We start from the raw sequence: 14,752 nt of genomic DNA, 5'->3' as shown, positions 1-14,752 counted from the left end.
AGAGGGAGAACAGACAAATGGAATAATCGGGAATTGTGCCTAAGGACCAGTCCTGGAGCTGATCTGAGCAGGAGATGTGGGGTTTGATCCCCTGCCTGTGCCCTCCTCACCCAGGGGTGCTGGGCTGGGGGCATTGAACCCACAGGGGCTGGGCTGGGGGGTTTGAACCCACAGGGGCTGGGGGGTTTGAACCCTTTGAACCCACAGGGGCTGGGCTGGGGGGGTTCGCAGCCCCTGGTGCCAGCTGACGCCTGCACTCCTTGTGTGAAGGTGCAGATCGGGTTCAGTTCTGGCAGAACCGATCCAAGCTCAGCCTCAGCCCCACATCCCTGCCCTGCCTCGCCCTGGGTGTCCCCAGGGGACAGAAGGAGCCTTTCCTCACATCAGACCCAGAAAGGACAGCAAAGCCCAGCTCCATCTCGCTGCTGCTCCCCCCCAGTGTCTGAGGGACGGTTCTGGTGTCACCACAGCACCCACCCTGCTCTGGGGGCCTCAGGTGCTTCTGCAGCCCCAACCTGACTGAAAATGAAACTCTTGCACAGCTCTGAAGAGGTCCAACCCCTCGAGCAGCAGCTGCAAGGGGGTGCTGCCAACCGTGAGGCAGAGACAGCGACAGCTCCAGCCACAAATGCTCCCAGTTTTATTCTGATTTTATTTTTTAGCAGGACAAACTCATAAATTAGAAGGATGAGCCTCAAGAAGAGCCTGGCAAAAGAAAAAATCAAACAAAAAGCAAGTACTGGATGAAGAAGTTGCAGGGCTGGACTATTAAAGTGCCAGAGCGGGGGAAGCAGAAGCTTTTTAAAAATCAGTAAGAAATGCCACTGGCAGCGAGTGTGGGATTGAGTGCCAGGGTGGGCAGGCCAGGAGGGGCTGGGAGAGGATTGCAGGAGTTTGGGAGGGATGGGGATGTGCAGGAATCACTCCTGGGAGGGGTGGGACTGGCTGGGGACGCTGCTCTTCGTGTCCCGCTGCTGCTCAGGCTGAGCCTCAGCTCCCTCACTGCCAGGCTCTGACATCCCTTCGCCCTGAGGAACCCAAATCCACGGGATTCCAGTGGGATCTGGGTGCTTGGCTGTAGATCCCTATTAAAAAAACCCCAAATTCCCTAAAATCCTCCAGTGCACGATGCACATGCAGCACTCTGCAAAACCCAGAGGGGGAAGGAGAGAAGAGCTCGGTGGCTTGAACTCCTTAAAACCATTTGTCTTGCAAGTTAACTGATATTAATTCATCAATAGCGTTCAATAACCCTCCAAAAAATGAGATAAAGAGCAGCTGGTGGGACGGAAGGAGGAGATTGTGCAGGACAGGGGCAGCAAAGGGAAGCACAGGGGAAGCAGAGGAGGGAAATTCAAAACCAGGGAGAACAGGTGGGAAATGATTTCAGTAAATACTGGCTGGGACCTGCAGTGCTCCTGGCTGGGTTTATTTCTGTATTTGTGGAGAATAAGGCCAACCCCTGGCTTGTGGCTGTGCCAAAGGGGCCGGGCAGGAGTGGCCCAGCGGTGACACGTGGGGGGCTCAGGGCACCGCAGGGCCCAGCCCCGCCAGGATCCTCCTCTCCTCCCAAACCTCGGCTGTTTGCCTCCCTAAGTGGGCTCAGGAGCCTTCCTGGAGAGGGAGGAGCCGCCTGCTCAGGCTGGATGAAGGAGCTCCTCATATCCCCAGAGCTGGGACGGGACTCCTGATGAGCCCTTGGTGCTTTGTGCTCGTTCCCAAGAAGGCCCCAAGACGTTCAAGAGCGGCTTTGGTTGATTTTATCTCCCGTGGCAGAGGAGTTAAATATCTAATGATGTGATTTAAATAGCTCAGATTTCCAGGAAGTTTGGAATTTCAAATTCAGAGATTTAAGTGACACTTCAGCAGTGCTGGGAAATGTTTGGGTGTTTTATTTTCTTTCCCCCCTTGTCATTTCTCCTCTTTCTGCTGCTCTGTTCTCGCACCGAGCCAGGCTCAGGAATGTCAATAAGGAATCACTTCCCTTCGGGATTTCTGCCCCATTTTTCCAGACCTGCAAAGTCTCCCTGGGTTGATTTAGCAGCCAAACATTGGTTTGCATCGTTACAGACTTGGGGGGACTCAGCAAGCGCACGAAGCTCCATTTTCCCCCGTTCTCCATAATTATCTGTTTCTTTAGAAAATTCAGGTCTCTCCTCTTTAACTCACATTTTCATTTACGAACCAGATGCTGTGGAAATTGAACTCACGCCTTCAATAAATACCCAGAATATCCCCAACTGCATCTCCATGTGCTGAAAATGATACAAGAAAACAGAAGAAATCCTGCAATGATAAGGAAGGCCTTTGAAAATTAAGAAAAAAGTGCAAAAAACTTGAACAATAAACGGCCATGGCAATTTATTTCCATATAAAGTTTTCCACGGAAAATTGGAATTATTCCCTGGAATTCCAAGCACTGTCTTTGCCTTTACAAAGCCAACATTTCCTTGGTCAGCAAGGATGATGTGTCCCAGCCACATCAGCCTGTTTTTATTGAAGGAACATCCCTTTGCACCATTTAAATTCCAGATTTCTCCTTATTTTTGTTACCTTTGCAGTGTTACAGGTGCAGCCATGAAAAATAACTTGGAAAAACCACACCGTCCTCATTTTCTTTGGGAATGGGAGAAGGATTTGGGCCTGGGACCAGTGTCCCTGCCGGAACGGGGCTGTGCTTGGTTTTGCATTGTGCAAACATCCTGGAAATGCTCTGAAGGGGAATCCTGGCTCCTGGAATTCAGTGGAATTCCCTCCCAGGCATTCCCCACAGGCCCTCAGGGGCTGCGATTTGTTCATTCGGATCAGCCCAGAGCCACTGAGGGGAGGAGAAATCTCCTGGTTTTAGGAACAGGGAAGGGAGAATCATCCCTTAAACTCTGCACAACGAGGCTTTGGCAGCTCAGGCCCGGGACCGGGAGGGATTCTGATGGAACGGGAGGGATTCTGATGGAGAGGGAGGGATTCTGATGGAACGGGCGGGATTCTGATGGAACGGGCGGGATTCTGATGGAGCAGGAGGGATTCTGATGGAACGGGAGGGATTCTGATGGAGAGGGAGGGATTCTGATGGAACAGGAGGGATTCTGATGGAGCGGGAGGGATTCTGATGGAGAGGGAGGGATTCTGATGGAACAGGAGGGATTCTGATGGAGCGGGAGGGATTCTGATGGAGCGGGAGGGATTCTGATGGAGAGGGAGGGATTCTGATGGAACGGGAGGGATTCTGATGGAACAGGAGGGATTCTGATGGAGAGGGAGGGATTCTGATGGAACGGGCAGGATTCTGATGGAATGGGCGGGATTCTGATGGAGAGGGAGGGATTCTGATGGAACGGGAGGGATTCTGATGGAACAGGAGGGATTCTGATGGAGAGGGAGGGATTCTGATGGAGAGGGAGGGATTCTGATGGAGCGGGCAGGATTCTGATGGAGCGGGTGGGATTCTGATGTTCTTCGCTGCCTTGTGAAGGGCAGATCAGAGTTTTGCCTGCAGGAAAGAAGAAAACCCCAGGGGCTCTGGGAGCACAGAGCTCTCCAGCAGCTCCTTGGTCCTTCCCACCCTCATTCCTTGGCTTCCCCTCGCAGCGCTCCACTGTTTGGGCTCCTTTTGGTGGAATTTGGTTGATAAGGAGCTGCAGAAGGAGGGAAAAGCCTGGCCTGGCTCAGACACCCTCAGGCACAGGGTGGGGTTGTTTGGGGGTCTGGGCACTGCCAGGGGTTGGGTTCCTGATCCCTGTGGGTCCATCCTGCTCAGGATATTCGGGATTCTGGGATTCTCAGGTGTTAATGGCCACTTTTCAGCCAACGGACTCATGGATGCAGTGAAGTTTTCCTGTCCTTTCTCTCCGAAGGTGGGCACCCAGCAGCTCTGACCTTAAATCAGAAACCAACCCTTGTCCCAGGGAGAAGAGAGCCCAGTTCTTTATCTGGGGAAGGATTTTGATTAAAAGCCCAGCACACGTTCTCACTGCCTTCCCTCCCCTTGTTCTCATGCCGTGCAGCCCATTTGCAATTAAATTGAGTCTCGTTACCCTCCAAAGTGAGAGAAGCTGTTCTGAAAATTATGAGTAGGAGTCTCTCTACCTTTTGACAAATTATTTTCTAATGAAAAACATCTGCTCGGGCTACGAGGCTTCTCTCGTCTTTATTTCTGCCTGATGCAGATGGGCTTTGTCTGCAAATTGCAGAGCAGGGCTTTGGTCCCGCAGCCAGAAGGGACAAGCAGGGATTGATAAAATGCAGCAAAGCCGGGAGTGAGATCTCATCCCCCCTTTAATTATCCTGCTTCCCAACAGGTGTAAGGAGCGCAGCACCTGATGGTGCTGAGCATCCAGGTGGCCTGGAATTGTCTCTCCGTATGCTGCGGGATTGGATGCACGGCGAGGCTCGGGTTAGCTCCGTGTGGGCTGAAGGGGCAGATCCGTGGCTTGGAACTCTGGAAAACGAGATGAAAACCCAAAGAGACACCCAGGGGTGTCTGGTTAACAGGGAGATGTGGAAGGCACAGAATCATGGAATTGTTTAGGCCGGAAAAGAGCTCCAGGATCATCAAATCCAAGCTGCGACTGATCCAGCCCAGAGCACTCAGTGCCACATCCAGGAATTCCTTGGGCACCTCCAGGGATGGGGACTCCACACCCCCCTGGGCACTTCCAATCCCTGAGCGCCCTTTCCATGGGGAAATTCCTGCTGCTGCCCACCCTGAGCCTCCCCTGGCCCAGCCTGAGGCCGTTCCCTCTCCTCGTGTCCCTGTTCCCTGGGATCCATTCCCCTGTCCAGCCCAAATCCTGGGAAGAGGGGAGTGTGCTCCTGCGGGATCTGCCCGGCCTGGCCAGTGGGACCCCCCTCTCGGGATCTGGGTTTGCCCCTGGCAGAGCTGTGACGCCCAAGCCCAAATCCCAAACGCAGCTCCAAGCCCAAATCCCAAATCCAGGTCCGTGTGGAGCAGTTTGGGGGTTCCCACTGATTTCCAGGAATGCTGGCTCCGTATTCTCCCCTCCCTGAGGACGGCTGGGATTTCTGCTAACGGACTCCTGGTCTGCACTAGCGGGCCCAACCCCGTGCACACATTTTGGGGCTTCTGCTGCTCCGAGAGCTCTGAAGGCTCCCCTGCTCTCTGACTGGGGCTGCCATCAGGGGCTGCCAGGACGTGCAGGAATACTTCTGGAGTTGCACCTTTCCCTTTGAAGCAATCCCAGCCGGATCCAGGCTGACGTGGGTGTTTTATCCTCAGGGAAACGTTAATCTGGAAGTCCTGCGGGTTCTGGGAGCAGGGGGTGGCCCCGCTGTCCCCATGCTGTGAGGGGACACTGCAGCAGAGGGGCTGGGAGGGAGCTCAGCACTGAAACTCCCTGGGACAGGAGCAGGGATTTCGTGTTCTGCTAAACTGGGACCACGCAGGGACACCAGGATCTGCCCAAAGTCACCCAAATCCTTGCCCTCGGTGAGATCATCAGGTTGGCATTGCAGGACTGGGGAGGCTCAGGGAATGCCCAGGTGGCCACCAGGCCCTGGGAGGACTCCCCAGTCTGGGATCTTGGATTTTCTCTGCTCTTTTGAGATGTGTGGAGCCTTTCCCCACTGCAGGCCAGGGCAAGCTGAGGGGGAAAAGTGCAGCCAAGCAGGAATCAGGAGCTCCTTGGGCAGTGGGATTCATCCAAAGCCACCCAGGGAGCTCCAAGCAGGAATCAGGAGCTCCTTGGGCAGTGGGATTTGCCCAAAGCCACCCAGGGAGCTCCAAGCAGGAATCAGGAGCTCCTTGGACGACGGCTGCAGCTCCTCACGTGTGACAGCTTTTCTCTCTCTGCTGCCCAGAGGACAGGAAATGTTTTTCTTTCTGAAAAAGGAGCGGAGATGCTCAGTAAATGTTGTGGAATTCGGGCAAACGGGTTTGCAGTCTGCTGGGAGGGCAGGAATTGTTCCTTTGGATCAGCAGCAGCAGCTGGCTGTGGGAAGTTTGGGAGAATTCCTCACGGAGGGGATTTGGTGCTGCTGGTGTTCGACCCCAGGCCTGGCATGGGAAGGATTCCTGGCGCATTCCAAGCACAGATTCCCCTCTCATTCCTAGGATATGGAGGAGGTTCTGGGTTGAGAAGGGAAATAAATCTCCTCTCCTTCACAGCCACCCTGGGGCTGCTGCTGGGCTCGGGGCTGTGGCAGCCACAGGATGGGCAAAGCAAACGCTGCCTCTCCGGCCCTGGGAACAACACAGAGCCCACGGATGTGCCAGGGGAAAATGCCAGCCTTGTTTGTGCATCCCGGCCCGTCCTCTGCAGCCAGGACAGCCCTGGGAGCAGCCAGGATCCTCCATTCCACACTCACAGCCAATTCCTGCCCTGCTGGAAGCAGAGCCTGGCAGTATGGAGGGAATAAAGGGCGGCCTTGGAGCATCCCCAGGGCTGGAACAGGGAGTGATTCCAGGGAACCGAGCTGCAGATGGAACAGGAAAATTCACTCTGCAGAGCCCCAGCCCGGTGCTGGTGTGGGGCCACATCCATTTCCTTCCACAGGTACCCACCAGAGCAGGGAAAATGCAGCCAGGCTTCCCTGCCCTCCTGCCACGGCCCGCTGGAGTCTGAACAGCTCCTGGCCCTGGGACATGAAGGAATTTCATCTTAATTCAGGGCAGTGATGATGTGAGGGCGAGCTGAGCGGAATTTTTAGCTCACTCTTCCTGTGATTGCCAGGGACTGGTTCAGAAGGTCCTTTCTGATTATTTTGGTTGAAGGATGGGGGTAATTCACCTCCGGAAAAGGACCCTGCACACATTTTCATTTCACACCTGCCAGGGAGCCGGGCCAAGATGAACAACTCCCACCAGCGCTAACAGAGCAACCACGAGGTGAGAAAGCTTTGCCTCTCTCTGTCTCCTGAGCAGCTGATGATGCTGTTAGAGGACAAATGTCTCTCCAGTAGAGGCTTTAATACAGAGATTGTGGATTTAAAGCCTCCCCTGGGCTCCAGGGACCGCGGGCACTGCGGAGATCTGGATGGCAGGAGCTGGGAAAGAGCAAATTCCACATCTGGGTTTGTGCTGGGCTCATCTCCCGGCCCGTGCTGCTGGTGCAGCTCTGCTGAGCTCCCAGAGCTCCAAGGATTTATTCCTGGGGGGATCTGGCCCCTCTCTGCCTGGATGGGGTTGCCAGCCCCTTGTTGCCAGAGGAAAACTTTCCCTGGAGCCTGGAGGGGCTTCCATCCCCAGGACAGGAGAATTCCCAGTGTGGTGCCCTGGTGATGATCCCCCACGGTTTAAAGCCATGGGAAAGAGTGGAATGAGGACAGGGAGTGGTGTTGCTGTAGAAATAAACATTTAAAAAAGGAAATAAAAGATAATGTGAGGTAATTTGTAGGTCATACAGTCAGCAAACAGAAGACCCAAGGCCACATTTCCCAGAGCATTTGGGGCACTGAGTTCCCACCTCAGGCCTGGCACTGGGCTCCCGTGTGGAGCAGGGAAGTCCAAAGATGAGTGGGGAAGGAATCATCCCCCCGAGCTCCTCTGACAGGGCCAGCATTCCGGCAGCTGGGAGAGCTCTCCAGCAAGAGGAGCCTCAGGCAGGATTTGCCCCGGATTTTGGAAGGAATGTTTCTGTGGCCTTGTCCTGTGGGTCAGATGAGGGCTCGGAGATGTTTTGCATCCCTTCACCTGCCAGAGGATGACGGAATCCTTGGGATCAGGAACGGCTGCAGCCTTGCGGTGGCAGCAGTCAGCTGTGCCTGCGCTCCCGGGAAACTGCTCCTGGCAGGAGCGCTTGGAATTCCAGCCTGGAGAGGCACGGGCTGCCCCGACACCGAACGGCGGTGACACCGCACACCCGCAGGGACGCGGAGCGCCCAGGGCTCCCGGCGGGCAGGGATGCTGCGGGAGAAAGGGGAGGGCGGCTGGAGCCGAGCAGAGGGCGAGAGGAGCGGGGGCTCGATGGAAAGCTCCTCACACGGCTCGAGGTCAGCGCGGCTGCGGGACCCCGCTGCTCTCCCTCCCCGGCCTCCAGTGCTCCCGGCCGGAGCAGGGGAAATCCTCTCCGTCCTGAGGGCGGGGGGCGATCCCAGCTCTGTTTAAACGCGGCCTGGGGAGGCATTAAATGCCAGCAGGGAGATGGGCTGGGCCGGGCAGGTCCCCCAGCCACAGGCACTGGGATATAAACCCGTTCCTCTTCAGGACACTCGGATACAGAAATATTCCAGGCTGCGTCTCCAGGGACAGGGCTGGGCGTTCAGAACGAGGATCATTCTGAATAACAACAACATTATTCCCGGGGAGGGAAGCTCTGCTGACCAGAGCCCTGGAGCTGCTGGTGGAGTCTGGGGGGATGGAGCAGATCCTGTCCCTCCCCCTGTCCCTGAAGCCAGAGGGTCACAGGGCATGGCCAGCCTGAGGCTGTCACCTTCACCCCTCGGATAACCGGGAATTGCTGGGGCTGGGAGTGGAAAACTCACAGATCTGTGGAATATCCTGGGCTGGAAGGGATCCACGAGGATCACCGAGCCCAACCCCTGGCTTTGCACAGCCCCAGGAATCCCACCCTGTGCCTCAGAGCGTTTTCCAAACTCCCTGACCCAGGACATGCAGCTTGGAGACAGCAGGAAAACCCTGGATATCATCATCACACGCGGCGGGAGCCGTCTGCTCCTGGCAAGGGGCACCCCCAGGCCCCATCCCTGGCAGGCCACAGGGGCTCAGAGGCCCATGAGAGTCGGTCCAGGACAGACAGGAGTCCATCCTGGCCTGACATGGCACAAGGAATGGGCTCTGTGGGAATAAACCTCACCCTGGTTCCTCCTGTGTCCCCCCTCAGTTCCACCTGGGACCAGATCCCAGCCCCTCACCAGCAGCTCAGCAGCCACAGAGCAGTTCTGGGGTCACACCTGCGCAGTTTTACCTTTCCAACACTAAAATAGCCTCAGCTGGGCTCATCTCTTAGCAGGCACTCGAAGTACGGCTCCAACTCGCATTTTGGGGTTATTAGAAAGCACTTTTGAACCTCTGCACCCACAGCAATCCTGCAGCCTCTCCCAGCCCTGGGCTCTTCCTGCTGTGCTGACACCACCAGCGCTCGCAGATTATTTATCCCGCCTGTGCTCTTCCATTTAACATCTCACCAAGTCCATTACCCTCAGTGCCACTTCCAATGGAATTGGAATGGAAGGTGAAACCCAGACCTTGTGAGGGAGAGGTGATTTTGTTCCTCCTCAGATGGTTCTGCCTCCCACACGGTGTCACTTTGGCTAATCCGTTTATACAACCTGACAAGAATCTGCCCATTTTGCACCAGCGGCCTCTCTGTGAGTGTCACACTGAATTTGCTCAGAGAACAGGGAGGATCAAGCAGGGAAGTGCAGAGCAAAGGGCTGGAGCTCGCTGGGGAGCCAGCCTGAGACTGTGTTTTCTTTCCCACTTTCCTTCTCCTAAAAGGGGCCTTTTTTCCCCCGGTATTTGTGGTTTTGTTGTCCTGTTTGTATCGTCCTTAACACCTCCCAGACTGGAGCCCTGCTCACCTCACCCTGGACCTCCCGGCCATCGTTTGTCCCCTGTGAATTTTGGCTGCACCTTTGCTGCCACATTAAAAAATAAATTTAAAAGGATTTGCTCTTCTGGCTGCACTTTTCCCCCTCAGCTTGCCCTGGCCTGCAGTGGGGAAAGGCTCCACACATCTCAAAAGAGCAGAGAAAATCCGAGATCCCAGACTGGGGAGTCCTCCCAGGGCCTGGTGGCCACCTGGGCATTCCCTGAGCCTCCCCAGTCCTGCAATGCCAACCTGATGATCTCACCGAGGGCAAGGATTTGGTGCAAACGTTCCCTTTTTGGGGAAAAGAGGGACAGGGAAGGGTTGGATCTGTGCTGGGAGCTGGATTTAGGGTGTGTAAGGACCATCCCACGACAACTGGAGGAGTTTCCCTGCTCTGCCTCCCCCCAGCAGCCCGGGATTATTTATTGCGATACATAATTACATGGGGTGATACTTCAGCCAGCAGTTAATTAATCCTAATTGGATGTAAATTGATTAAGAACGCCGTTTGTCAAATTCGGTTTGCTCTTCCCCCCGCTCCACTCTGCCTTGGAGCAAAACCAGAGAGATTGGCCCCAGTCCAGGCTGGGGTGAGGGTGGCACCCAAAGCTGAGGGAGCTTTTGGGGGGAACTTCACCTCTTTTTGTCCTTAGAAAGTTCTGGTTCTTGAGGAGAGATGGGGATTCCTCCTCTGGAGAAAACCCCTGGTCATGGGAAATGATCTGTGTGAGCAAAGAGGGAATTGGGAGGGGAGGGAGGGAAACAATCACCGCTCACCTGGAATGGCCCCGCTCGCTGCAGAGGGGCCGAGCCTGCGGGCGGCAGAGGGGCCCTGCCAGCTTTGAGTCTGCCGTGGGTCACCCTGGCACGAGAGAACTGGAGCAGGGCTGTTTGTGTCGCTGTGCCCATGGAGCTGGGCAGTGACGGGGGCTGGACGTGGCCTCATGGAGCTGGAATAAGGACCCAGCAACCCGAGGGGCTTTAGCAAGGTGGGGTTTGGCCTCTTTTCCCAGGAAATCAGCGACAGGACAAGGGGAAACGGCCTCAAGCTGTGCCAGGGGAGGGTCAGGCTGGGCATCAGGAGGAATTTCCTCATGGATCTTTTTACTTGGCTGGATTTTAGTGCTCTGCACTCACCTTCCAGAAGTGAGGGTGCCCTGTCTTTGGGCAGGCTGTGCCCTGCAGGTGTTCCTGCCAGCCTTGGCAGACCAGTTTGCCCAGTTTACCCAGTTTGCCCATCCCTGGCAGTGCCCAAGGCCAGGCTGGACAGGGCTGGGAGCAGCCTGGGACAGTGGGAGGTGTCCCTGCCCAGGGCAGGGGGTGGCTCTGGATGGGCTTTAAGATCCCTCCCACCCAAACCAGTGTGGGGTTTTATACCCGTTTGCAGGCTGGTGTGCCTCAAAGTCAATCAAATCCCAGCTCCCCAGCTCTGAAAACTATGAATGACGTGAGGATCCGACAGTTCCTCCTGTAACACCCACAGGGCAACGCCAGAGATGGAAAAGGAGAGGTTGGAAGGGGTAAAAGTGGGACAGAAAGCACCAGGGCTGATGGGAAGTGCTGCCAGTTTGGGAAGCAAATCCAGGTGGGACAATTCAGGTCTGGAACCCTGTGCTCTGTCCCTGGGCGCCTGGCTGTGCTCACACACCGAATTTTGGAAGCAAATCTCCCACATCCCAGGTGGAAAAGGGGAAATCCATCAGCACCACTCTGCTCAGGGAGCTGGACCTGTCCTCGCTCAGGATTCCTGGGAATCAGCCGCTGCCTGGGGCTGCATCCCCGAGCTGCTGGACACGGGAACCTCTCACAAAGGGCACATTTCCTGAGCCATCCCGTTTGTGAAGGGCTGGACATGCCTCAGACACAGGACAGGATTCTGTGAAATAATTTGACATCATTAGATGCCAAAGGACCTTTAATAATTCAGTCTTCAAGGGAACACTCGCACTGATTGCAGCCCCAGCAGAAATCTGACCTTTTCTTATTCTTCATCCTCGAATCCTGCACAGAGGCTGCTCCTGCAGTGCTTAGGACGTGTCTGCTCCTATTTAATCTGTCTCCCAGACAAAAGCTCTTCAAAAGAGATTTTCCATGTTAATTGCGGGATGTTAAAACACTGAAACAACCAAAAAAAAAAAAACCCAAAAAACCCCAACTCGGGATGTAGATTCTCCAGCCGAGCCTGAAAATCAGCTCCACTTGTGTGCATTTCCAAAAGGCAGCTCTGCAGTGCCAATCATGCAGAGCGAGAGGGGGAAGATGTCAGCAAAATTCCCTGGCTGCACGGAGCCGCTGGATGGATCCACGGGCAGCCTGCTGGAATGGCAGCTTCGCTGGGGCTGCCCCAACTCTCAGACATCGAGCTACAAAATGACAAAGCAGCTGAAAATAATGATTTGTGCTGTGAACCAGAGGCTGGCTGAGACCTCTGCACCGAGAGGAGGATGTGAGCCTGTGAAAGGATGTAGTTAACCCCAGATCTCTGTCAGGCAGGTGCAGCTGCAGGGGAGCCACAAATCAGGGCGGAGGAAAATCGATGGTAGGCCTGGAATGATGCAAATCTGCCTCATCTCAGTCTGCGTTGGGAGCGCCGGAGCTGGGGACGCGCAAAGAGGAGCAAACCTGCCAAGTGCACCTGAAACAGCAGCAAATGGCCAAACCCAGGCAGGAGCTGTCAGGTGGAGACGGGAGCATCCTGGCACGTCCCAGCTGGGCTCTGTGGGGAACCAGGAGCTTCCCGGTGTACCGGTTTGGCCAAATTTAGAAATACATCCTCTGAGAGAAGGCACAGCCACCCCTCCCCCACCAGGTTAGGGGAAAAAAAAAGAAATTTTCCTCGAAGGAAAATGAAGAAGATAAAACTATTTATTTAACAAACACACGGGAAAGGAAAATGAGGTTCAATGGTAAAATCCTTCGCTGTGGAGGAAAAACCTGGGAAAGTGTCAGAGTCCTCCCTTTGGTCTCCTCGGCGCTGGGGCTTGGCCCAGGGCCAGGCCCTCTGTGCCCGGTGGAAAGTCCTCCCGATGTGCTCTGAGGTTGAAGCAGTCCAGTAGAAAAGGGAGAAAATCCGGAATTCCAGAGAAGGAAAAGCAAAGTCCAACTCTCAGTCTCTCTCTCTGGAGAACCAGAAACTGAAACAACTGGCCAAAAGCTGACTGGAACCCAGCAAGCCCCGGGTGCTTCCTCGCTCCCCTCCCCAGTTGGGGAAAAAAAAACCTGCTATCTTTATGTGACCTTGAACAAGCTGCAAACTGCTTTGAGAAAGTTTTGCTCAGTTTTCTTTCCTTCCCCCTCTCAGGCTCAGTTTAGAGGCATAGAAAGGCACAGGAATTAATTTCTGGGCATAGGCAGCAATATGGGATACACATCATAAGGTCACCTCAAGACACCCGGAGAGGGCAGGGCGTGCTGGGAATGAGGCCCTGGAGCCCTGGGCAGTGAGGGTTGGTTTGTGCTGGAAGCAGCAGCAGCTCCTGTGGAAATCACGGATGTGCCCAGGAGCTGGGACAGGACCTCGAGCCCTTCACTCGCGGTGGGCGCGGCGTTTCCCGGGCTGTGTTCGCCCCGGGGCAGCCAAGGTCCTTTCTGTCCTCTGAGAACGGCCCCCACTCTGCCTTGGCTGAGCATTTCGGGTGTTCCAGACCTGGGGTTTTCCTTTCCCGGTTATCCAGGATTGACCCAGCTGTACCAGCACCTCACGGAAATGATCTGAAACAGCTGCGGCTGGAGCTGCCCTCGCTGGGAATTCTGTCAAAATCCTCCAGCTCAACTAAAACTTCACCTGAAGTTTCTAAATAGAAAACACAGAGAGATAATTCCCAGGGAAGGTTTCTGGGATTTCTGCTCCAGTCCTGCTCTGAGGACAGAGTTTGCAGGGGGTGCTCTGGGACAGCACAAAAAGGGGGATGTGAGAGGTCACCTCTCACATCCCTGTCCCTGTGAGCGGCTTCCCTGTGTCCCTCTGTGTCCCCTGCTGTGCCCTGCCCGGCTGGATTCCCCCCAGCAGCTCTCAGGCTCTCAGGACTGGTTGATCAGCTCAGAAAAATGGCATTTTCAGCTGTCAGCTTTGGCCCACTGGCTGTAAATACAGGCCCATCCTCCCAGAGAGGAGATCTGAGCTTTGATAAGCTCTGATCTGCTTCAGAGGGGAACAGCAGAGAGGTTAAAGTGAAAAACCTGATAAGAAGAGAAAAACGGTCCTGAGTTTTAAATCACTAAAGAGATTTTTAAAAGAGCAGGGAGGGAAAAGAGTGGGAAATAAAGCACCGGTGTTAAGGACAGGTTGTTCAATAAACTTCCTCAGCTCCTTGGGGTGACAGAATTTGGGAAGACCTGAGGATCACACATGGAATGCTGGCTCCAAGCACACCTGGAGCATCCTGTTGGGGTGGGTTATCAGTGACATGGAGACAACACAAGGATCACAACAACTGCAGGGCTTTCCATAATAAATCTTTATTCCTTCCCCTGGGCCACCCCAGCCGTGTTCTGGCAGCTCCACGGGTGCATCCAGCTGCTCTCATGGGCAGCTGGGAACTCGGAGATCCCCTCGTTTGTACCCCAAATCACTGATGTCGGGATCTGCAGCTGGGGCGCGGCAGGAGAAGGGGATGGGGGCGAGTTCGGGTGCCACTGCCAGTGCTCTGAGCTGCTGGGGACAGAGGGTGACGGCTCTGGGTGACACGCAGCAGCTTCCAGCATTCCTGGAAGGAAAGGTAGGAAGAATCACACCAGAGCAATCAGAATAGGTACAGGAGGAATTAAACAAACAAATGTGAGTGGGAATTGGAACAGGGAGTGGCAAAATCTCCCTTTTCTTCTGGAAGCGCAGTGGTGGCAGAGAGCTGCTCCTCTGCTGCCGTGGCCCTGCAGAACCCGTCGGACCCGAGGGGAGGACACCACGCCATGGGGACCCAGAGGCATCCCAGGAAGGTACCAGGGGATGAAGGGGACATCTCTGAGCAGCACAGGACAGGGGCTGAGGTGGCACAAAGGGCCAAAGGAGGGTGACAGCCCAGCCCAGAGCAGGTTTTGTGCCCTCAGGCTGCAGTCGTGGTGTCACTGAGGAGATCTGCACAAGCAGCCCCAGGTTCTGCCCTCGCTCACCTTGGTCCCTCTCCTCGTTCCCAGCCCTGGTCACCCAGAGCAGCCAAGTGGCCGAGCCGATGGAAAAGTAACGAGCAGCAAACGCCTCTGGGCAGGTTTTTTTCTATTTTGGTGTCAGATCGGTCCTTTGACCA

The sequence above is a fragment of the Aphelocoma coerulescens genome, chromosome 23 (assembly GCF_041296385.1).
Source record: "Aphelocoma coerulescens isolate FSJ_1873_10779 chromosome 23, UR_Acoe_1.0, whole genome shotgun sequence".
NCBI classification, from domain to species: Eukaryota; Metazoa; Chordata; class Aves; order Passeriformes; family Corvidae; genus Aphelocoma; species Aphelocoma coerulescens.
Note: the sequence above shows the minus strand (reverse complement) of the source record.